The 26,526-nt window shown below is 42.2% G+C and overlaps 1 protein-coding gene across 1 annotated transcript in view; it reads right to left on the bottom strand.

The window, feature by feature from the left end:
• Window positions 1-26,526, bottom strand: part of LOC126438146 (glucose dehydrogenase [FAD, quinone]-like) — a 472,618-nt gene that overhangs the window by 242,721 nt on the left and 203,371 nt on the right. The window contains exon 3 of the mRNA XM_050090522.1: window positions 7,125-7,186. The gene's annotated coding sequence lies outside the window, so the exon portion shown is untranslated. The remainder of the gene's footprint in view (window positions 1-7,124; window positions 7,187-26,526) is intronic.

The raw sequence follows: 26,526 nt of genomic DNA, 5'->3' as shown, positions 1-26,526 counted from the left end.
GTTTTCGCTTTGTGATAGATGGTGCGGTAATAGTCACAAACATATGGCTCACAATTTTAGACGAACAGTTGGTAACAGGTAGGTTTTTTAAATTAAAATAAAGAACTTAGCTACATTTGAACATTTTATTTCGGTTGTTCCAATGTGATACATGTTACTTTGTGAACTTATCATTTCTGAGAAAGCATGTTGTTACAGCGTGATTACCTGTAAATACCACATTAATGCAATAAATGCTCAAAATGATGTCCGTCAACCTCAATGCATTTGGCAATACGTGTAACGACATTCCTCTCAACAGCAAGTAGTTCTGCTTCCGTAATGTTCGCACATGCATTGACAATGCGCTGACGCATGTTGTCAGGCGTTGTCGGTGGATCACAATAGCAAATATCCTTCAACTTTTCCTACAGAAAGAAATCCGGGGACGTCAGATCCGGTGAAAGTGCTTCGACGGCGATTCCACCTGTCTTGAAATATGCTATTCAATACCGCTTTAACCGCACGCGAGCTATGTACCGGACATCCATCATGCTAGAAGTACATCGCCATTCTGTCATGCAGTGAAACATCTTGTAGTAACATCGGTAGAACATTATGTAGAAAACCAGCATACATTAAACCGTTTAAATTGCTATCGATAAAATGGAGGCCTATTATCCTTCCTCCCATAATGCCGTACCATACATTAACCTGCCAAGGTCACTGATGTTCCTCTTGTCGCAGCCATCGTGGATTTTCCGTTACCCAATAGCGCATATTATGGCGGTTTACGTTACCGCTGTTGGTGAATGACGCTTCGTCGCTGAATAGAACGCGTGCAAAAAATCTGTCATCGTCCCGTAATTTCTCTTGTGCCCAGTGGCAGAACTGTACACGACGTTGAAAGTTGTCGCCATGCAATTCCTGGTCGATAGAAATATGGTACGGGTGCAATCGATGTTGATGTAGCATTCTCAGCACCGACGTGTTTGAGATTCCCGATTTTCGCACAGTTTGTCTGCTACTGATGTGTGGATTAGCCGCGACAGCAGCTAAAACACGTACTTGGGCATCATCGTTTGTTGCAGGTCGTGGTTGACGTTTCAGATGTGGCTGAACACTTCCTGTTTCCTTAAATAACGTAACTATCCGGCGAACGGTCCGGGCACTTGAATGATGTCGTACAGGATACCGAGCAGCATACATAGCACACGACCGTTGGGCATTTTGAATACAATAGCCATACATGAACACGATATCGACCTTCTCCGCAATTGGTAAACGGTCAATTTCAACACGGGTAATGTATCGCGAAGCAAATACCGTCAGCACTGGCGGAATGCTAAGTGATACCACGTACTTATACGTTTGTGACTATTACAGCGCCATCAAAAAGCGAAAAAAGTGGTCCAACTAAAACATTTATATTTCTTTACGTACTACACGAATATGTAATAAAAAATAGGGGTTCCTATTTTAAAAAACGCAGTTGATACCCTGTTTGACCTATGGCAGCGCCATCTAGCGGGCCAGCCATAGCGCCATCTGGTTTCCCCCTTCAAGCTAGACGAGTTTCGTTCTTTGTATTTTTCGCTTGATGCTTATTTCGTTAGATACTTGGCTCGGTCACTATCAATTGACCACCCTGTATATTGACAAAGGCATCATAAAAATGGAGGAAGAAAATAAATAAAATTATCAAACTATCAAAATACAAAGTAGCCTTCAAAATATACATAGACAACGATATCATTAATATACATTCGAAAGTCGCCTTCACATTTAAAACACAGCTGCTGATAAGTTACACATGTTCATACATATATGTATCAAAATGTGTAATTGGCACTGATACTAATCGAAGACTAGGTAATGATGTCCTTTGGCATCTCTTCCCTTTACCCTTCTAGTCTCCTGTATAATTTTGTGCATACTTGTCCAACAAGCGTTAGATGTCAGACTGTTGTGTAGTTGTCACAAACGTCCTGTGTTATGTTGGGTGGTTAAATCGCCCTGGTTAGTCACCAGATCAGGTAAGGCCAGTTTGTCCTGATACTTCATTCGCTGAGGTACTACGTTCCGTTCGGAGGCAACAGGTTCCCCACTCGAGCTCTTTGGTTATGACCCAGTGGAGAAGCTCCAGCGGTTACGGCCATCGCACGACGACAGCATAAGAAGGCAGTTGAAATTGGCCGGCCGGGGTGGCCGAGCGGTTCTAGGCGCTACAGTCTGGAACCGCGCGACCTCTGCGGTCGCAGGTTCGAATCCTGCCTCGGGCATGGATGTGTGTGAGGTTAGTTAGGTTTAAGTAGTTCTAAGTTCTGGGGGACTGATGACCTCAGATGTTAAGTCCTATAGTGCTCAGAGCCATTAGTTGAAATTGGTGATCAGCCAATATGGTAACTAGAAGCGCCCCTGACCAACAGCGATCGTTGGCCCGCTACTCCAGGCCCGTTTTGTTGCGCAATGCCGTAAACTGTTTCACGACGTAGCTGCTCACGAAGGATCTGTAATGCTGCTCCAGCAATACTCGAGCGTGCCACAGATGCCACCTTACATCAATTTCGTTCTCATCCCAGGCTCGCTGCTCGACCTATTCAGGTCAAGTCGTGAACACGACGTTAACAGCAGATTGGCTGGAGCTTGAGGTTGAGGGAGAGTCAACGACCGCCCGCGCTGAACATGATTTAGTCGTGAAGGACTGTAAACAGACCAAATTAAAATTGAGTTTATTATAAAATATTTCATTTCTCTTGATGAGTTATTCTTTCTCAATTCTAACGCCTTTCAGTTCAGTAAACTTTCTTCAGTGTTTCCCCCTGTCTTTTAAAAAACTTCATTTCTCCAACTCTGAAACGTTTTTCGTCTATGGCCTCTCTATTCGGCAAAAACACATTTTAACGAACAATTTACTAAACTCTGCAGAGGGAAAATAGTCGACAGTGAGGAAAATATGGAAATTAGGATCAATAAAGTACCATCAAGCTGTCCTAAGTGTTTTTGTTCTGATTACGATTTTGGAATTCGTTTAGTAATTTATACAGGAAGGAGATGAAACATGAGAGTAAATCGTTTCCTTACTAGACATTCAAAAACATTATGAAATGAGAATTTCCAGCAGCTATTTTATTTGATGTAAGAGCCTTTTTTCCTCTAATAACCACAGCATTGTATCCATTTCTATAATCCATAACATAGCGTCGCAAAACCTCAGAGAGCGGTAAGATACTAAACTCATATTCGAAAGGGTGGAAGTTCAAAAATCATCGTCCAAACAACCAGATTGTCAGCGTATTCCAACAGTGCAGGAGTCACATCTACATGCGAGCGGCACGTGGGATTTCGGATGTGTTTGCACGACCTTGTTGCGATGATAATAAGACCCCTCACTCAACGAGTCACCGTGATTTTGCACTGTCTGGTCTCCGAAGACATTCTGCAAGCGCCTATGAATATCTGCGATGCTCTTATTTTCCGCCAAAAGAAATTCAGCAACACCTCTCTGCTTCGAATGCACCTCTGTTACAGACGCCATTCTGAAGGTTGCATACAGCGGCGCCACCGATAGAAGCTGAATCAGAACTATTCCACGATATCCTACAATAAACCTCGCATTCTTTTCTACCGAAATTGGCCGAGAAGAAAATGCATAACTTACTCAAGGCACCTGTTAGTAGCAAGCAGTTGAGTATATGCTGTTCAGGATGTCGTATCAATACACATGTTTGTGGTTTGGTAGTTGGATTCACAAGAGCAACTTGTTCATCGATACTACCGCTCTCCTATCCAATATTTTGTCGGCCATGTATCCAGGTGTCAATCTAAGGAACATCGAGGGCCCTCGAGATTACCACTGCTTACGCAGCCACAATAAATTTCAATGCACTGCTCGCAGCCTGCCCCATGACACAGAGATGAGTACTAATTAAGTATTTTCGGCTATTCCTCCAGTAGTTTCCCCCGAAGGAATTACTGCTTTACCAACACCTGTGATTAACTTTTTCATAAAAGAGATGTAGAAGACCTGTTTTAGGCAATCGTCAAAAAACGACAGTCACGATTCCTACGAAATCAGGCAAGAATTGAAACAGATTTGTGATACTTGAATGACTTAGTTCTGACTTCCATATTATGTTTACAGATTCTTACGATCAGCTTCTAGGGGAAAAAACACATTATTCCACCTCTCTACGCGTAAATATTGTCGCATATCTCCCCAGTCATCCTATCAGAAAGTTGTCCGTAGTCACGAAAAGCAAATAGTTGGTCAAGTTTTTGCAAGAGTTGCGAATACATATCAGCAAAAAGATTATTGTGCAACAAAATGCAGATCTTTCTAACGACGAATTTATTGACAGAAAAGTGAGATAGTACACAGGATGTTTCAGGAGTATTAGCAAATATTTTACACTACTGGCCATTAAAATCGCTACACCAAGAAGAAATGCAGATGATAAACGGGTATTCATTGGACAAATGTATTATACTAGAACTGACATGTGATTACATTTTCACGCAATTTGGGTGCATATATCCTGAGAAATCAGTACACAGAACAACCACCTCTGGCCGTAATAACGGCCTTCATACGCCTGGGCATTGAGTCAAACAGAACTTGGATGGCGTGCACAGGTACAGTTTCCCATGCAGCTTCGACACGATACCACAGTTCATCAAGAGTAGTGACTGGCGTATTGTGACGAGCCAGTTGCTCGGCCACCACTGACCAGACGTTTTCAGTTGGTGAGAGATCTGGAGAATGTGCTGGCCAGGGCAGCAGTCGAACATTTTCTGTATCCAGAAAGGCCCCTAGAGGACCTGCAGCATGCGGTCGTGCATTATCCTGCTGAAAAGTAGGCTTTCGCAGGGATCGAATGAAGGGTAGAGCCACAGGTCGTAACAAATCTGAAATGTAACGTCCACTGTTCAAAGTGCCGTCAATGCGAACAAAAGGTGACGGGGACGTGTAACCAATGGCACCTCATACCATCACGCCGGGTGATACGCCACTATGGTGATGACGAATACACGCTTCCAATGTGCGTTCACCGCGATGTCGCCAAACACGGATGCGACCATCATGATGCTGTAAACAGAATCTGGATTCATCCGAAACAATGACGTTTTGCCATTCGTGCACCCAGGTTCATCGTTGAGTACACCCTCGCAGGCGCTCCTGTCTGTGATGCAGCGTCAAGGGTAACCGCAGCCACGGTCTTCGAGCTGATAGTCCATGGTGCTGCAAACATCGTCGAACTGTTCGTGCAGATGGTTGTTGTCTTGCAAACGTCCCCATCTGTAGACTCTGGGATCGAGACGTGGCTGCACGATCAGTTACAGCCATGCCGATATGATGCCTGTCATCTCGACTGCTAGTGATACAAGGCCGTTGAGATCGAGCACGGCGTTCTGTATTACCCTCCTGAACCCACCGATTCCATATTCTGCTAACAGTCATGGATCTCGACCAACGCAAGCAGCAATGTCGCGATACGGTAATCCGCAATCGCGATAGGCTACAATACGACCTTTATCGAAGTCGGAAACGTGACGGTACGGATTTCTCCTCCTTACGCGAGGGATCACAACAACTTTTCACCAGGCAACGCCGGCCAACTGCTGTTTGTGTATGAGAAATCGGTTGGAAACTTTCCTCATGTCAGCATGTTGTAGGTGTCGCCACCGGCGCCAACCTTGTGTGAATGCTCTGAAAAGCTAATCATTTGCATATCACAGCATCTTCTTCCTGTCGGTTAAATTTCGCGTCTGTAGGACGTCATCTTCGTGGTGTAGCAATCTTAATGGCCAGTAGTGTAGAAGTTATTAGTACGGACTAATTAGAATAAAATTTCCTTGTGTGTCCAATTTTTCACTGATTGTAAAGAGACCTAGCTGCAAAGATATGTTTCCATTGCACCTGTTGGTGCATCGGTTTTGTTGGTTTACCTCATGGAACGTAAGTTTCATTTTGAAGTCCAAGTTGATAAGTTGTATTTGATTGTACATAAATACATTTCTTAACTGTGACGGACCATCTTTTAATTACACCAATTCTGTTATCGCATCGTCTTATAGCGCCCCTCCTTGAAAACAAGAATTCAGCGTTATAGGAAGAGTCTTCTTCAGCCTTAAGGATGTCCTTTCAGTGTGATGGGGTTTCTGCATATTCTAGTTGTCAAGCATTACCTAAACATAACATTCCCCGGAACACTCGTCGCCGAAAACGGTCACTTTACGTTTTTTGGCCGCCATGGTTTGGATTTTGTTCCCTATCGGGTAAACGCTTCAGCGCATATTTATTTTTCTTTTAAGTTGCAATTAAAATTAACAAAAGCGCAGTTGACGCGTTTATCTGATTTCAAGGATATCAAATCAATATTAAAACTACGTAACCTGCCACACAATGTCGCATATGTTGGGAGAGAAATTAGCATCGACTTCTGCGTGCGGGTCAGCCGAATGGAGGCTGTCCGTAAAGAAATTGAAAACTGGAGAACTGACCTTTCGCATAATGACTAAATCTGTCCTCATTACAGAATGACAAGACCGACTCATAAGAGTAACATTTCGTATTGTCAGCAAAACTCGAAGGAGCGCTGTGAAGTCGTAGGCAAGCTTTATGTAAATGAACTTTGAACATTTGCCTTTCCTTAAAATATTCTGTGAGCATTTCTTTAGGTTAATTTCTAACAGTTTTATCTCCGTAATAAACAAAAATTGGACATACATTATGTTAAATTAGTCTCTGCTACCACCTCTTAACATTTTTACTTTTACTCCGGAAATTTCCTGTATTTCCTTACTGTTGCCTAATTAGCTATTTCTGAACTTCTTACAATGTCCAAGCGACAGTCCCCTTTTTCCTGGTAGACGTTTGCCACACGCTTCGTCTTCTACAACTCTAAGGCCCCTTCATTTTGTACTTTACGTGCCCACTTGCAGAACATTCAACGCACGCGGCGCGTAAAGCACGCCTAATAACTGCTCCGTATCTTTTTATGACCATAATTTAAGCGCTTGCAGCGTACGAGGAAACGTTTGTAGTGCTCAGTCTAGAGAGTCATATTTTTAGTAAGGTGACGATGCTGTTCACGAACTTCCTGAGTACGACTCGATAATACGACAAGACTGGGTTCACTTACCTTTAAAGACCGCTGTTACGATTGTGTCTTCGTCAGCAGCCGGTTATTGCCATGCGTTGTTCCTGTAAAGAAGGAGGAGGTCACTTAAATCACAAGTACTAAACATAATTATTCAGGATATTACTTAAAAGAATTGTAATCTCATACTGGAAACCAAGAACGACATCAAATGACGCATCGGTGAATGCGACTTCTCATATCCAGATTTCAATATTGCTACATTGTGTATCTGCTTTAAAGTATTTTCTGTAGGTAGAGTCGGGGAGCTTGCAGATACCTATCGAAAATCATCTTGTTCTATCATGAAACGGTGTAAAAAACCACTAAACTTCTTAGCAGTTCCGACTGTCATAATAAATCATCAGGAAAAGGAAATTTTTCATTCACTTCGGCGATGTGCCAGTTTCATCAGAACTATACAGCCGTACATTGCACACACCCGCAAAGGTTGACTGTGTAACGTTACGAGGCGTAAGAAAGCATCTGATGCTACATCCTCGAAATTAGCCGATCGTGAGAAATAAATGGCCGTGATCGTAAGACAGCCAAGGTGGAACATGGAATTTTCTTTTAATAAATGCGTGACTTGAGCGCGCGATATGCTAAGAACTTAACAAATAACATCTAGACATGGCTCTGAGCACTATGGGACTTAACATCTGTGGTCATCAGTCCCCTAGAACTTAGAACTACTTAAACCTAACTAACCTAAGGACATCACACACATCCATGCCCGAGGCAGGATTCGAACCTGCGACCGTAGCAGCCGCGCGGCTCCGGACTGAGCGCCTAGAACCGCTAGACCACCGCGGCCGGCTAACATCTAGACATTCTACAGAAGTATCCATGAGCATTACTGATACACAAGATTAGTGAAAATATAAAACAGAAAATTGTACTAACGAACTAGATGAAGAAACATTTCCGTCTAGCTTTTTTCCATTTTTTTCATTTTGAGTAATAATTATCTTTGAATGACTGTAGGACGATGAGTATACAGGATGACTTCGACAGAATTTCTATTTGATGTGATAAATGGCAGCTTGTTCTAATGTAAGTTAATGCAGATAAGTGGGAAGAACAACCCTATAAAGTTCGAATGCAGTATTATTGATCTGCTGCTTGACAAAGTCACATCGATTAAGTACCTAGACCCAAAGTTGCAAAGTGATATGAATGTAAAGGGCACGTAAGGCTATTAGTATGGAAGACGAGTGGTTGGCAGAGTTTTAGGAAAATATTGATCGTCTGCAAATCGCGTATAGAGCGCTTGTGAGAGTACCGTTCGAGATTCACAAGCTGCGACATCGTCACGTAAAAACAGTGACCCGTATATGTAATAAGTTTCCTTTAATTTACGTCTGTGGTCACAAATTTTTAGTTAACAGATTACCGGTTTCGGTCTTTAATGACCATCATCAGATCTGTTCCATAAAAACAAAGTCCTAATGTTCTGCAGCCATAGTTGCATCGTCAAATGTTAAATGGAACATTTGACGATGCCACTATGGCTGCAGTATATTAGGACTTTGTTTTTATGGAACAGATCTGATGATGGTCATTAAAGACCGAAACCGGTAATCTGTTAACTAAAAATTTGTGACCACAGACGTAAATTAAAGGAAACTTATTACTGTTCGATTGTTTGGGGTACCCACCAAGTAGGATCAGAAGAACGCATCGAAACAATTCAGAGGCGGCAGCCTTATTTTGTTATCGGTAGATTCGACCAACACACTGGTGTTACAGAGATGCTTCGTGAACTCAAATTGGAATCCCTGCAGGGAAGACGACTTTTTTTTTCACGAAACACTATTGAGAAATTTTAGATAACAGTCATCTACAGCTGACGGCAAAACGATTCCACAGCTGCCAACGAACATTTCTCGTAAAGGCGGTGAAGCGTAGAGAAATTAGGGCTCGCACGGGCGCATATAGACAGTAGTTTTGTCCCTCGCTCCATCTGCGAGTTGTATGGAAAAGGAATTGGCTAGCAGTGGTCCGTGGTACCCACCTCCGTACACTATACGGTGGCTTACAGAGTTTGTGTGTGTGTAAATGTAGATGTAGCTGTACTTCTCAACCATTATTCTTTTACGTAGCTTCATCTTTACTGTAAGCAGAAATTTTTATCTACGCATACGCATGACGCCCAGTGAATTAAAAAATCGTTAACGCGCGTCCTAGTCTTCACAGTAATATTTCACATCACTAATTCTCAATATTTGTTGGCGGTAAAGCTGGGTTCGAAGTCTGATCATTCTGATTATAACAACAGCGCGATGGACCAAATGTAGATATACATCCTCTTATGGCTTTCATGATTTCAGGGACACCAATCAACGACTAGCATTCTACTAAAATATGTTACTGTAAGGTATTTGAAAATTGTCATTCGGAAATGAAGGAGCATCTTGTACGTATTAAGGTGTACCCCAGGAGCATGGATGATCGTTCTCAAAATCCAAAACGCGTATCCGCAACAGTCGACTCTGTACATTCGCAGTGCGTGTGCAGGATCGGGTTCCAGCGGAAGGATAGAATATAAGTCAGAAACAAATCATCTGCGTAGAAAAGTCCGCAGTAATATCTGCACAGGACGAGACAATGAATCTTATTTCGAGGGAAGTGCATAATGTTCATTATCCTATTTTCTTGTTTCAAATGGTGCATGGTAGAACTACAGTCGGTTATTAAGTGTTGTCTAGGGAACGGAGAAAATCAGTTATTGAATTTCATGACGATTTTAGCAAGTGACCATACAAAACAGTTTCCTTTTTTTCACTTGTTCTTCCTCAAATGAGGTGAAGCTATGGGTATATGAGAAACCAACGATATACACTCAAATTTTACCAAACATCAGACGTAAGTGTCGAGGTCATGGCACTGGACACAATCGTAACATCATTGTAAAATATGTCCTGCATCAACATTTCGTGTTAAACAGTAACCCTGATTTAAAGAATCGAACATTTGATCTTAGTTTTAACGAAAATCGCATTTTTCATGTATCTCACTATTTATTACATGATATCTCCTGATGAATGTGTCGAACAAAGATATAAACGTGCATGTGTATTCAGTGGTATATAAGGACAGTGTCTGAAAAACATGTTGATGATAGAGTTAGTAGAAAAGAAGAAATAAATTAAAACGTCATCCCTTATGTTGAAGTTTACTCCATAAAAATTGAACGTGTAATAGCTATAAACCTTTCCTTCCATCATTTTTCGGGAGTTTCACAGAGTAAAATGTTCGTAAAGATTTAAATTTATGTGTGAAATTGTCTGGATGCCGCTACGTGCACTCGTTCTCAAATATCGGGTGGTTACAGTGTGACCCAGGTCACATACACAGTTTATAACATTAAAACTTGACTTACTGTGTAAAATTATACCTCTTCATTAGCAAATTTAAATACGATCTATAATAAACAGATAGGCAACCAGCAACTGGGATCTTGTGAGCGTTATCCATACGGATCAATTGCATCATGCTAAAAATCATTGAACACTGAATGACTCCCTCGTTGCGCTCGTTGACCCGCTATAGGAAATTCCACATTCGCAGCACACGAGATGTGTCACCTTACGAAAGATACTTCATCGAAAAAGCGTAAGATCGAACTAAAAAGTGACTTGTTTTAATATGATGGCGTTATCCTTTACCCTCTCCACTAGACACCACAATGTGGTTTGTAGTGTTAGATGTACAAATAAAGAAATAAAAGCATGCATTAAGAGAAGAATGATTTGCAGCACTTCCAATTTACCTCTGGCTTCGTGCTCATTTATTTCTGGTCGCGTGATACATCGCACAATAAAAGCAGTAATGTATTAATTGTCTACTGGTCGGAGCTTAAACAAATGTTGTCTCTCCATATAGTTTGACGAAAGCAATGAAATACCCACGGACTTCTTATTCGAATCTAATTCAGCCACTGAGGATTTTGCACGGCTCTCGAACAGCAATCTTTATTAGGGTTTAACGTCCCGGCGGCGACTAGCTCATTAGAGCAAAGCTTGAGTTGAGGAAGTATCGAAAAGAAAATCGAAGACGCCCATTCGAAGTAACCTTACCGGCATTCACTTCAGGCATTTTATGGAAATCACGCAAAACTTAAATCTGCATTGCGAAAGGAAATTTTTAATTCTCGTCTCCCCAAAACGATTCTAATAAGTCACCTTCCTTCGGGCAAATACAATACAGTCTTTCTTATTCACTAGTTTCAGATTCCCGTGCAGCATAAAGTAGAATGGTTTCTTTTTTTCTTTGGATTTGTTGTCTTGAATGCAAAATCTATCAACTTGAGGTTTACTATACACTGCAGAATGCCTTTGGTTTTTGCTTAAAGTAGGGTGTACTCCAGTCAAATTCTTTCTCAAGTCTACGCTGTGTAATAACGCCAATACGTAAGATCATATACGAGCTTAACAATTTCCTTCCGTTGAAGTGGCATTACCTATGCTTCCAAATTTTTCTTGTATTTTACCAATTCTTTTCATGATTTTGCTCGAATTTTTCGTTGATTGACCAATCTGAGATGTGATGCTTAAATTAGCAATTCTCATACAGGATATAGTTTTTGATATATTTTGCCTCTCTGCCTCAGCCCGAATCAAGATTTTCTGTTCTAAAATATCTCGAACGGTTCTCTTCAGATCTTTTCGAGTTGCCTTTTGATTCTGACTTCTGCGTAAACATAGGCACCAAATACAAAATCAAAACAAAAAAGACCTATTCGAATGGCTCCCACTACTCGAACCATACTACCCAATCGGGGATATGAAGGAAAACGTTGCGCCGTATCAACAGAAATGGAAATATTCAAAAAAATGGTTCTGAGCACTATGGGACTCAACTGCTGTGGTCATTAGTCCCCTAGAACTTAGAACTACTTAAACCTAACTAACCTAAGGACATCACACACATCCATGCCCGAGGCAGGATTCGAACCTGCGACCGTAGCAGTCCCGCGGTTCCGGACTGAGCGCCTAGAACCGCGAGACCACCGCGGCCGGCTGGAAATATTCGTTTAAATTTTTTAGTACGTGATCTAGAATAACTACTCATACGCTAGTGTACTTAGTTATCATTGTTTCCTACCCATCTTAGTACAGTGGGACACCAAAAGCAAGACAAGAAATCATCTTGCAAGCACAGGGACATAGTAAATAAAATTCAACCAGCTTAATAACATTGATTGTAGTCTGTTGTTTGCACATAGCAGACTAACCATGTGGCTACATGCCACTGCCTGCCACCATGTCCTAGAAACGCTCAGTCGGACGAAATACCCTTCGCGTCGGACTATCCATCTACCCCTTATCTCACCATCAACTCTTCACCGTTGTTGTTGTTGTGGTCTTCAGTCCTGAGACTGGTTTGATGCTGCTTCCATGCTACTCTATCCTGTGCAAGCTTTTTCATCTCCCAGTACCTACTGCAACCTACATCCTTCTGAATCTGCTTAGTGTATTCATCTCTTGGTCTCCCTCTACGATTTTTACCCTCCACGCTGCCCTCCAATACTAAATTGGTGATCCCTTGATGCCTCAGAACATGTCCTACTAACCGATCCCTTCTTCTGGTCAAGTTGTGCCACAAACTTCTCTCCTCCCCAATCCTATTCAATACCTCCTCATTAGTTATGTGATCTACCCATCTAATCTTCAGCATTCTTCTGTAGCACCACATTTCGAAAGCTTCTATTCTCTTCTTGTCTAAACTATTTATCGTGCATGTTTCACTTCCATGCATGGCTGCACTCCATACAAATACTTTTAGAAACGACTTCCTGACACTTAAATCAATACTGGATGTTAACAAATTTCTATTTTTCAGAAACGCTTTCCTTGCCATTGCCAGCCTACATTTTATATCCTCTCTACTTCGACCATCATCAGTTATTTTGCTCCCCAAATAGCAAAACTCAAATGGTTCAAATGGCTCTGAGCACTATGGGACTCAACTGCTGTGGTCATAAGTCCCCTAGAACTTAGAACTAATTAAACCTAACTAACCTAAGGACATCACCCACATCCATGCCCGAGGCAGGATTCGAACCTGCGACCGTAGCAGCCCCGCGGTTCCGGACTGTAGCAAAACTCCTTTACTACTTTAAGTGCCTCATTTCCTAATCTAATTCCCTCAGCATCACCCGACTTAATTAGACTACATTCCATTATCCTTGTTTTGCTTTTGTTGATGTTCATCTTATATCCTCCTTTCAAGACACTGTCCATTCCATTCAACTGCTCTTCCAAGTCCTTTGCTGTCTCTGACAGAATTACAATGTCATCGGCGAACCTCAAAGTTTTTATTTCTTCTCCATGAATTTTAATACCTACCCCGAATTTTTCTTTTGTTTCCTTTACTGCTTGCTCAATATACAGATTGAACAACATCGGGGAGAGGCTACAACCCTGTCTTACTCCCTTCCCAACCACTGCTTCCCTTTCATGTCCCTCGACTCTTATAACTGCCATCTGGTTTCTGTACAAATTGTAAATAGCCTTTCGCTCCCTGTATTTTACCCCTGCCACCTTTAGAATTTGAAAGAGAGTATTCCAGTCAACATTGCCAAAAGCTTTCTCTATCTTCACCGTTATCCATCTTAAATCTACCCAATGGGAATTCGGTTTCTCCAATGCCATTTCGATTCATTGGAAAGAACCAAGCATTCTACAACATCCTGGCTTGCCTATTTGGGTGGGAAATGGAAAAAAAGAACATTTCTGAAGAATATTAGAATCTTTTTACTGTCTGCATTCGTGGTTTTTGTGTTGTGACGTGCGCTTTTTCGATTAATGACTGTTTCACTAGAATGACAACCATCACAGTGTAGTTGTGTTCATCGCTGCTGGTGTTCTCGTTGCTCCTGAAACTGTTGGTTGTTATTCAACGTCAGCCGAACGTCTGCGACTTGGCATTCACGCCGCTGGCGACCCGGACATTCACCGACCATCAGGGTTCCGCCACGGCCTTGACACGTTTGTCGTCGTCCGCAGAACTTTACCGTTAGTATTTGCACGTTATGGGTTGGCGTTTTCAGAGCATCTTTTCAGTGATATCAGCTCCAAAGAAGAGTAACACGAATACAAACCAAGTTATTCGATTTGTGTAACATCGCAAATCACTGTAAATTGCCAAGTGCCCCATTCTTTGAAGTTGAGACGGTCGACTCATATCTGTGGTTAATGGCAAGGCAATGTATATAGCACCTTTCCACCTGTGTTAGTAATGATTACGTTCTCTACTGTACCTACACTGACGATTAAAGGACATTATGATCACTATTGATGATTACAATATCTGTGTTTATAAGTGTCTGTATTTTCATACTACAATGTTCATCAAACATGCATGCATGTCTGCTGTTCTGACGATTACACCTGTGGTAATTATTATAAAATGAAGTCGCAGTTCACGAATCTAGATAGACGTCCCTGTGTGGGTATCACAAAATGTGCGAAAGTAAGGACTGTGGACTCCGTGACATATGGAAGTTTAGATCGGTCTTGAAGGCGGGCTCGGATACTCAAAGTGGTTCATGTGACCGCTCTCGACAAGCGGGAAATCCAGCTTGGAGTCCCGGTATGACACAAATCTTCTTATGTCGCAAACAGCCGGCATCAATCCGGATTCGTGAAATGAGAATCCATTTCGTATCTTTATAACTACTGGCCAGCGCAAGATTGTGTGCCACCTTATGGCGTTTTGGTCACCTGACGCTTGAAGGAAAGTGTATATGCAGAGCAGGCACGAATGGATTATCACTCTGGGAACGCTACGGGCCGCAAATAAGAAATCCACAATACAAATGGCAGATCGTTATGACTCGGCGCATGGAAACGAGCATTTCGGCCGCTCGTGTCTACTGTCGTGAGTATCTATGGATTGTCTTTGAAGTATGGTTGAACCAAGAGTAGTCAACAAGGTGTTGGATGTCCATTCCTCGTCACCGAATGCAGACGTCGGAGGCTTGCCTTCTCTGTAAAGGACAGGCGGTGATCTGTTGCAGATCTGACGTCACAGTACAATGCTGGTGTTTCGGAGCCCGTTATTGAACATGGGACTCCGAACCAGTCGATGTCTCCCAAGTTGAACCAAGACATATCCACTTACAATTTCAGAGGGTACAGGATCGTCGAGATTGGCCTGTGGATCAATGGTAGCGTATTACTGGTCGGATGTGCATTTTTCTTGTTATTTCCGAACGATGGCCGTGTCCGGATACACCGACATCCAGACGAAATGCTTGTGAAAACACACAGCGTGCCAAGGAAGCAGTCTGGTAGGGGTATCGTGCTTAGGGGGACATTCACCTGTGCTTTCATGCGACAGGTAACAGCAATCGAAGGCACCTTGACAGTTGTGGACTACGCGACATTATTGTGGTTCACGTGTATCATTTCATATTTGCTGTCTTCCACGACGGAGATGGCATCTTCTGACAGGATAACTTGCTGTCTCACAAGACCAGAATCGTATTGGAGTGGCTTTAGAAGCGTCACAGTGAACTAATGTTCATATCTCACCAACTGCGACATATTCGCGTACACAAACTGTCAAATGTTTTTTATTCCAGTCTCTGATCACAATATCAGTTCTTTAGACGAAGACCTGTTTCAGTCCCTAAGTCTTTTTTTTGCACCATGTCCTAAAGTGATAAGGCCATAATGGAATCATCAAAACATATAAACATAATGCTGTGCTGATTATATTAATATGTTTTGACGATGCCAATATGGCCTTATCACTTTAGGTGATGGTGTAAAAAAGATCTGAGGATGATCATTACGGACTGAAACCGGTCAACGTCTAAAGAATTGATATTGTGATCAGAGACTGGAATAAAAAACATTCAATGTTCGTGTGTGGCCACCAGCTTAGCCTCATTTGCCCCGATGACACACGTCTGCTCTGTTCACACAAACCACCGTGCCGAAATTTTCTGGAATTTCGTGACCTGCACGTAGACATCTGGTACCACATACCTCCGGAAACTTACCAAAGACTTCTAGAATCCATACTATGCAGAAGTTTGGCTGTATTTCTCTCGGAAGGTGAACCAAAAAAATGTCTTGTGACTAGGGCCTCCCGTCGGGTAGACCGTTCGCCGGGTGCAAGTCTTTCGATTTGACCCCATTTCGGCGACTTGCTCGTCGATGGCGATGAAATGATGATGATTAGGACAACACAACACCCACTCTATGCGCGGAGAAAAATCTCCAACCAAGCCGAGAATCGAACCAGGTCCCTTAGGATTGAGATTCTGTCGCACTCACCCTTTTTTTTTTCATTTTGTTCGGTATTGTTCGTTGCGTTTGGTCTGGGCGGACGTCACAAGACATCGGTTCAAGTTGATCGTTGATTTCTTTACTCAGTTTTTTTATTACAGAAGGCGAGCAGCCCTCTAACCACCGGGGTCGGACGGAAAGTGAACCACTATGCTATTAAGCATATGATTATTATCTTTACGTTCTTCACTGTATGTCAGGTGAAAGTCATTCCCACAATTGCTCACTTAACTTTCGGGGATGGTGTAGGAAACCTACTATGTTGTTGACGAGGTCATAGTGTAGGTGGTTTCCCATTGCCCAGCTTCCACCAAAACAGTATGTAGCTGAGAATTCAACAGCAATGACGCTCCTCCGCTCGTTGATGACGTAAATTTCACACCTGGATACCTCTGTATCGAAGGACACCGCTACGTAACGTCCGCCTACGGACGCGGGTGTTTGTTCAAACAGAAATACTTGTTCAGCTCCAACCCGTCCTTCGCTTGCAGATTAGCACCTTCGCCTAAGCAGCAGAGGATTCGTGTTCGCCGGCCGTTGTGGCCGAGCGGTTCTAGGCGCTTCAGTCTGTAACCGCGCGACCGCTACAGTCGCAGGTTCGAATCATGCCTCGGGCATGGATGTGTGTGTGGTGTCCTTAGGTTTAAGTAGTTATAAGTCTAGGGGCCTGATGACCTCAGATGTTAAGTCCCATAGTGCTCAGAGCCATTTTAACCATTTCTTTTTATTCGTGTTCGCGATATCTGCCTCCGGTCTTACGATTTCTGGATGTCTTCCATGTATACCACACTGTACATGGAATGGACTTCAAAATTGTTTGGAAAAGGGAAACAGACGCATGACTATCAAGCATAGACGGAAGTAATTACGGCACTGTATCCGTTGCATCAGACGAAATTACATGGCAAGAATCTTATCGTTGTAATTAATCTGACGGTTGTGACAAACATTACGTGCCTGCATTCCGTTTCTGGTAAGGTGCCATTCGACCCACTGAGTATAATCAAATTCATTGACTAAGTTTCAGTTGTCCCAGGACAGATCGCCATTTGACATCAGTATAGGCTGAACATACGAAAATAATTTTTGAACGAATTGAGTTAAAATTTCAAATAAACTGGACAACAAAGAGAGTTTGAACTTCAAGCAATTTGAACAAACATCAACATTAGTGTTGCATGGTCTTACTTCACGAAACACTGAGGAAAGACCTGAGCCGACAGAGATGGTCCAAGAATTGGTTAAGAGACTGGATGCACATTCTGAAGGAGTGAGGTTCAATTTTCGGTGCAGAGTTTACTTTCCTGTGGCTTCCCTAGCTGGATTAAGGCGACTTCCATGATTTTTAATTTCAAGAAGCCACTGCCATTTTCCTTCATCATCTTTTTTTCCTTAGGCTTTTGTGCTCTGTCTCTGATGACTGAGACGCGCGCGAGATGATATACCCTAACAGGAAAAAGAAATGATACAATTTGTTGATAATAACGTGAAAGAAGAATCTTAACCCAACACTACATTTTACTGACTTGACTTTAAAAAAAAATCAGAAAGTGGAACCTAAAGCAATAATCGGTTACAGTCTCTCCTATTCCCTCCACCTGAAATCAATCATCATTAATGCGACCTACAAACAACAATACGATTACGAACAATATGCGACAAGTTAATTCTTCGTACAGATCGGGATTCGCACCCTTATGCCAGTCTTTCGCGGGAATGTGCTACCAATAGCTTTTCCCAGGCATGCATAGCGGTCCGACTGAAGAATTGAACAAATCGCACGTCCCTCCCCAAATCATCCTAAGTTTCCAGTCTTGCTGTACTACCGTGTTACATGACTGCATCCCAGATGTTGTTGGGGTTTCGTTGGTCCTTCCGCCGTAGCTTTTCTCTCACTAGCGTTAGTCCAACAGTGCCTCGAGAAAGCGTCTATGGAGATTGGAAGGAAGCTAGGAAAAGCATACTCGGACGTGGCAACTGGTAACACACTGTCTACTAAATGCAGGTGTTACAGTTCGAATCATGGTTAGATACACAGATTCAGTTTTCCACAACGTATATTTCACCAAAGAGTTCAAGAAAAATATCACCTCAGCGTGGGTATGTTTACAAATTAGTTAAAATAGACTGTAAAGGAATTACCGATTCGAATTTCTGATAACAATATACTGTTTAACTTTAGATAAACAACGAATGGAAGAGTTTCGTAGAGAAAGTTCGAAAGTAAGCCCGAAAATTAATTGTAATAAGGTTAAAATGAGGTACAAAGGACACATCGAAAAGGAAAAAGTACAAATTAACAATGAAGTAATAAAACTAATCGTAATGTTTTAATGTTTAGTGCAATTTGAAAGAAAATGAATGTGAAAGGAACAGTGGATGGTAAGATTAGAATAACAGTTTCTAGAATAGGGAAGAGGCTACTTGAACATTTGACAAAGAATCTCCGAAAACTTGGAAATGTGGAGAATAAGAACGTCAACGGCACTCGACGATGAGAAATTATAAGGCAGGTAATGTAGGATGTTGGTTGAAATAGGTTGTTGTTGTTGTTGTTGTTGTTATTGTCCTCTTCAGTCCAACAACTAGTTTGATTCGCTCTCCATGATACGCTGTTCTGTGAAAGCCACCCTCTAGTAGCTATTGCAACCTACATCCTTCTGAATCTGCATACTGTATTCATCTCTTACACTCCCTCTACGATTCTTAGCCTCCACACTTCTCTTAAGTCCTAAATTGGTGATCCCTTGGCGGCTTGTGTCCTATCAACCGATCCATTCTTTTAATCAAGTTCTGTCACAAATTTCTTTTCTCCTCAGTTATACTGAGTAGATCCTCATTAGTTAAGTGATCTACCCTTCTAATCTCCAGCATTCTTCTGTAGCGCCACATTTCAACGCTTCTATTTTCTTGTTGTCTTTACTGTTTATTGTCATAGTTCCACTTTCATAAATGACTACACTCCACGCAAATAACTACAGAAAGGACATCGTAACACTGACATCTACATTCGATGTTAACAGATTTCTCTTCTTCAGAAACTCTTTTCTTCCCATTTGCTTTCTGCATCTTATATCCACTATTTCAACCATTATCAGTCACTTTTCTGCCCAAACAACAAACTCATCTGCTGCTTTAAAAGTCTCGTTTCCCCTAATCTGATGCCCTCAACATCACCTAATTCATCCTGTTTTGCTTTTGTTAGTATCCATCTTATATTCTCGTTTCAAGACGCTGTTCATTCCTTTAACCACTCTTCCAATTACTTTGCTCTCTTTTGACACTTATGTCTGTTGTAGTACCTTTCCACCACTGGGTTACGCATGCCCCTATCATTCATCCCACAGTCATCTAAATCAATGCAAACATAACGCATGGCATGTATTTGCATTACACACTACATGTAAACATCACAGTCATCTTCATCCAGGAGGCACATTCATATTTCACAGGAAATGTGCCACAATCCGAGAAACAATAAATCATATTCAGAGTGATTGCCTCCAGCGTCATGCGTTTTTTGTGTTAAGCTTATTCACGATTTGCAAATATTTATGATTTTTTACCTTCCTTCCTGGTAGTTTATTTCGTTAGAAGTAGTCTCGTAGTAGTAACGTACTAGCACCGTAATAGCCTCAAAAATACAGGATGATTCAAAAAGAAAGAACTGATTTCAAGTGTTTATTCCAGACAAGCTATGAAAGCTACAAACACATTGCGTATGTCACTGGATAGAGGACGGCCGGCCGGAGTGGCCGAGCGGTTCTAGGCGCTACAGTCTGGAACTGCGCGACCACTACGGTCGCTGGTTCGAATCTTGCTTCGGGCATGGATGTGTGTGATGTCCTTAGGTTAGTTAGGTTTAATTACTAAGTTCTAGGGGACTGATGACCTCAGAAGTCCCATGGTGCTTAGAGCCATTTGAACCATATTTTGGATACAGGACGATTCAAAGTTTTATGTCCGCACAGATACTACTCTATACACTCAACATGAGCACTTGATAAATATCGAAAGTGTAGTTCATTACATTCCACATACGAATCAACAGGTCCCTTTTTATTGAATCGACAGCTTCAACAATTCGATTTCTCGTGTCTTGCTGAGTAGCTGCCGTAAGTACCCCCGCAGAACAAAATCGCAAGGTGTGAGGTCTTGTGAACTGGGAGGCCAAACCAATGAACAAGAACTTGTTGTCCACCTCTTGCAATAGTTTTGGGATGGTGTTGTTAAGATAACGCCACACCTCAACGTGCAAACGAGGTGGATCGTTGGAATCTTTGTAGAGTTGAGGAAACAACCAGTTTTCCAACATGTGCAGGTGTAACATTCCTGTCACAGTTTCCATAAACTTTGTAAACAGAAACGGCGCAAAACACATTCAGTTTCGGCAAGTCTAATGTTTGGTTTACCCGGTAAATGGAAGGTCGATTCATCGGAAAATATGAGTGGCTCGGAAAAAGTGTCCTCTGCCATATCCTAGAGAATTTAAAAGCAAAATTCGTATCTTCTTTTATGGTCGCTGGGATGCAAAAGTTGCAGTAGTGCAACTTTTAAAGCTTCATATGCAGCCGCCGTTTCAGAACACGGCACACCGTCGAAGTTTCTCGCCCCCCAGTCTTGTAGACGTCCAAGGGTTCCGTGTTAACGCAGCTAGGATAGTCTCGGCATTTTCATCAGACGTGCGTGGCCGGCCAGTGCTCTTCCCCTTCTGTATGCAACCAGCTTCCAGGAATTTCGTATGTCAGTCACACATCTTCTTGCTGAATCGACGGCGGAATCCACGTCGCACTTGCACAATGGACAGATTTCGCGCAAAAGCTGAATGAAGCGAAAATGAGAGTAAGGAGAGCAATGAGAGAAGCGTTCAATGATTTAGAAAGTAAGACGTTGTCAACCGACCTGAGTAACACCCCAAAGAGATTTTGGTCGTATGTAAAATCAGTAAGTGGGTCAAAATCACCTATTCCTTCTCTCAGCGACCTCACCTGCACAGAAACGGAAGATAACAGAGAGAAGACCGAAATACTGAATTCAGTCTTCAGAAGTTGTTTCACCGTGGAAGATCGGAACACTGTCCCTCCTTCCAATCGTCGTGCGAACGTCGAAATGGCAGATATAAAGAGATAACCGATCGCGGAACTGAAAAGCAGCTACAGTCGCTTAGTAGTGGAAAAGCTTTAGGACCAGATGAGATACCTATAAGATTCTATAAAGATTATGCGAAAGAACTTGCTCCCCTTCTAGCAGTAATTTATCGTAGATCTCTTGAGCAACGAAAGGTACTTAACGACTGGAGAAAAGCACAGGTCATTCCCGTTTTTAAGAAAGGCTGTAAGACAGGTCCACAAAATTATAGACGTATATCATTGACTCATTGACGTCAATCTGTTGTAGAACTGAGGAACATGTTTTATGCTCAAGAATTATGACGTTCTTTGAAAATGAACAGCTCCTCTATAAAAATCAACATAGATTTCGCAAACAGAGATCCTCCGAAACTCAGCTCGCTGTTCCTCCATGAGATCCTCAGCGTAATGGGCAACGGCGCTCAGGTTGATGCCGTGTTCCTTGATTTCAGTAAGGCATTTGACACCGTCCCGCATTGCCGTTTAATGAAAAAAAAAATAAAAAAAAGAGCTTACGGAGTATTGGAGCACACCTGCGATTGGATTCGAGACTTTCTTGCATACAGAATTCAACACGTCGCTCTTAACGGAACTAAATCGACAAGCGTAAAGGTAATATCCGGAGTACCTCTGGGAAGTGTGGTAGCACCGTTGCTGCTCACAAGATACATAAATGATCTAGTAGAAAGCGTCATTTGCTCTTTAAGGCTGTTCGCAGATGATGCAGTTGTTTATAGCAAAGTAGAAACGCCAGAAGATAGTAAGAATCTGCAGAACGACCTGCAGAGAATATGTAAATGAATGTAACATTGCGCATACATAAGAAAAGAAATCCACTACTGGTACAGCTACACTATTGATGAGAAACAGCTGGAGACAGCGTCTGCCGTAAAAAATCTAGACGTAATTATCCAGAGCGACCTTAACTGGAATGCCCATATAAAACAGATAGTGGGAAAAGCAGACACACCACTCAGATTCATGGGAAGAATCTTAAGGAAATTTAACTCATCCACGAAGGAAGTGGCTCTCGCCCGATCCTTGAGTACTCTTCATCTATCTAGGATCCCTATAAGGTAGGGCTGATAGAGGAGATGGAGACGATCCAACGAAGAGCCGCGCGTTTCGTCACGGGATTGTTTAGCTGTCGAGAGGGCGTTATGGAGATGCTAAACAAACTCCACTGGCAGGCGTTACAAGAGAGACGTTGTGCGTCACAGAGAGATTTACTATTGAAACTTCGGGACAACACCTTTCAGGAGGGGTCAAACGACATATTACTTCCCCCCCCCCCCCCCCCCACATACACACACACACACACACACACATACATCTCACGTATTGAGCACGAGGAGAAAATTCGAGAAATTAGAGTCAATACGGAGGCTTACCGATAATCATTCTTCCCACGCACTATTCGCAAGTGGAACAGGGTTGGAGAGATAAGGTAGTGGTACCAAAAGTACGCTCCGCCACAAACCACTAGGTGGCTTGCGGAGTATGATGTAGATGTAGATGAAATTCCAACTTACAAAATGATTTCTCTTGTGGTGTAGTTGCCGTGTTTATGCAGACAAACAACAGCACAGCTGTGTCAAAACTTTGACCTTTCCTCTATCCAGTGACATGCTCAAAATGGTTCAAATGGCTCTGAGCACTATGGGACTTAACTGCTGAGGTCATCAGTCTCCTAGAACTTGGAACTACTTAAACCTAACTAACCTAAGGACATCATGTACATCCATGCCCGAGGCAGGATTCGAACCTGCGACCGTAGCGGTCGCGCGGTTCCAGACTGTAGCGCCTAGAACCGCTCAGCCACTCTGGCCGGCTGACATGCTCAGTTTGTTTCTATTTTTTTAATGTTTTTCTGTGATAAAATCATTACGAACTGAGTGTAGTACAAAGCGCACGCTCCTGAGAATAGGCAGGTGGACACCGTTAGTGAACACGTGCGTTTGGCTAAGCTCAGGAGGCCACGCCCGGACTGGGTACCGCGCCACGCCCGCTGGCTATTCCTATTAGCGGACTCGATCTAGGCCTAGTTCACCTCGCTCTTCTAGTTCCACGTTCATGACACACCCACTTATCAGACTTATGTAAAAGAAGTTTGATAATGTTCTTATTCCATTCACTTTATGTGCTTTGCAGCTATTTAAATGGTGTTTGCTTGTTTAAGGTTACAGCTGAACCATCGACGTACCCCTGTGGATATCAGAAGGATTTCTAGCGAATGGCCTTACAGGTAATAAAATTGCTCCCGATAGATTTTGCTACTCCCGCTGGCATTCGTAAAGGCCACTAATCAGCACATATACAGCTAATTTTACCAAACGTTAAAAAAAATTCACTTCCCATCATCTCTAAAGTCTGTCCTCCGCAAATCATTTGTGTAATGTTGGGCATGCATGCGGCACTTAACATATCTCTCAGTTCTGGTACTGCATCGGTTACGTAACGAAATCAAGTTGCGTCGTGGTTGGGTTTTAACGTGAAACTGCAAAGGTATTCGAATCAAATAAAGCACTGTGGGGTCCTGGCTGTTTATCCTGTTGATAATCTCTTTACTTTTTAGCGTTAAAGCACCGTTGACATATCGAAACACGCAAATATACAGCAGAAAGTTCTTTCACACAAGGTACATAGTTATAACGTTTCCTCGGCCTCATAAAGGGAATTCTATAGTATTAGTCCTCGAACACAAGGGAATTTTGTCGCGTCACTACTTTGTACTCTGTTGCCCCTGTACGCTTTCTAATGTAATCTAAACTGTATCAATTATGTTGTCGCCTTGGTCTTTCCTTATCTCCTGGAACCCAGAAAAACAGCTTCCTCCCCCATCTACCATCCATTTGTTTGTGCACGTTCCTCTCCCACCACCGTACTTGTATTTGTAACTGTATCTAGATCAAGTAATGATCCGCCCTCGATCGCTTTCCTTCTTGTATGAACTTAACAATTTTAAAAGTTTCGGCATCAGAATCTGTCAGATAAGACAGTAGAAGCAACTATCTTACAGAGCATAGTTTTCTTTTCAACTCTTAGTACACGCACCATAAAAAATTTCAGTATCGAGGTGCTGATGACGCCGGTTATGCATATATCGGTGTATCTGGTTCTTTATACGAGGGTTATTCGGAAAGTAAGAAACGATAGGTCGCGAAATGGAAACCACAGTGAAAATCCGATGACGTTTTGCTCAGGTGTGTTGGGCATTGTCTCTAGTATGCCCGTCGATCGTGTTACGTCGTTCTTTTTAGTTCTGAGCACACAGGGAGCACATAAAGATACCTAGGACAATAGTGTCTCCCACCAAGTACGAGGGCCTGGTGAGAAATTTCACCTGAAGCTATGCAGCCAACATTACACAACTGTCAAGGGTTTTCTTCTTCAAGACAATTCTCAACCGCATTCTGCAGCGGCAATGAAGATGCTCCTGCATCCTTTTCAATTGCAAATGTTTGATTACCCACAATACAGCCCATAATTGTCTCCCTCTGAGTTTCACACTTCGGCACAGACAACGAGCTGTAGGCCAGCGTAGAGAATTTGCAGAAAGCACTGGCAGCTGCCTTCTATAACGAAAGTATTGGAAAGTTGGTACAACGCTACGACAAACGTCTAAGTCGGATCGGCGACTATAGAGATAAGTAGCTGGAATTTGTAGCTAACTGTTGCAAATAAAACAGTTTTGATTTTCACTGTGGTTTCCATTTCGAGTCCTATCGTTCCTTACTTCCCGAATAGCCCTTGTATATGAGGTGTCTAGCTACCTGAAGATAACATTAATAAGATGCCGAATCTGATCGTGTAAATAAAACAACTTATGAAAACATACGGCTGTTTGGTGATTTATCTTTGTTAAATATCTGACCGACTGCAGTCCCAACTTCACCATGGATGGGCAAGGCGATTCACGATTGGTCGATAACTGAACGTGCGACTGATTTGTCTTTCACTGTACCCATTCTGGTGAAAGGTGGCTTCGAGATGGGGTAACTAAGATGACAAACTCCTGTGGTCTGAGATAACGTGAAACCTACAAGCAAAGGAGCAGCCTTTACAGTTTACTATCTGATACAGCGTAACGTAGACTCAGTGCTGACTCACAAAAGTGTTGGGAGGAGAACTAACAGTCTCCTGAAGAAATGTTTCTAGTCGAAAGAGCCTATCAGGGGTCTTTTATTGTGTTACCGAAGACGTAATGTGTCCTTTTACCTAAAAATTTGTGATGTTGGTTTAAAGCTGAAACACGTAAAACTGCAAATTTTATACAACAGAAAAGGTATCAAGACGAATCAGTACATTGCTTGGTGCAATTATGATCGCGGACTCTTTTAATGATTTTGTCATTCATTGGCATAAATAGCTACCACTACCTCTCCACTCTGTTCTGTAATCATTTTGTTTGTTTCTTATGTCTGTATAGGTAGTTCTCGACACTCATATTTCCGCTGATTGCTGAGCAAGCATAAGATTTTATTGAAAATGGAAATACGTACTGATTGTGTAACTTTTTTTTGGGAAATTGGAAGCTTAGTTTTGAAAATTAGTAATCAATAAAAATAATTGACTAACAAAGAATTTTTTTCCGGATCGAATAACTATAGCTTTGAAAACTAATTTTATCAATGAGTCCAAGGCCATTTCCAATCTTCTATTTAAATAGTACATCCACCGTTAACGTTTAACTTCTGAGGCATCGCATTTTGAACAAATCCGTTCTTTGCCGGTATTTACATGCAATTCTTTCCGCTACTGTTTAATCTACACGTGCAATGCAAAAACTTTCCTAGTTCTACGCAAATATTTGGTTTCAATGGCGATCAGTTGTTAAAGAAAGTTTTCCTCACTTGCAGCAAACCGCATTTGATATCATCCCTTGTTCTAATTATTCTACGTCTTCTGAATGCTCACTCGCCTCACAATCGTAAGTGAAGCTGTAGCTGCAAATACCGCATTATGACGGAA

Source organism: Schistocerca serialis, unplaced genomic scaffold (genome assembly GCF_023864345.2).
Source record: "Schistocerca serialis cubense isolate TAMUIC-IGC-003099 unplaced genomic scaffold, iqSchSeri2.2 HiC_scaffold_1261, whole genome shotgun sequence".
NCBI lineage: Eukaryota > Metazoa > Arthropoda > Insecta > Orthoptera > Acrididae > Schistocerca > Schistocerca serialis.
The sequence above is the reverse complement of the archived record's forward strand: the minus strand, read 5'-3'. Positions and strand labels throughout refer to the sequence as shown.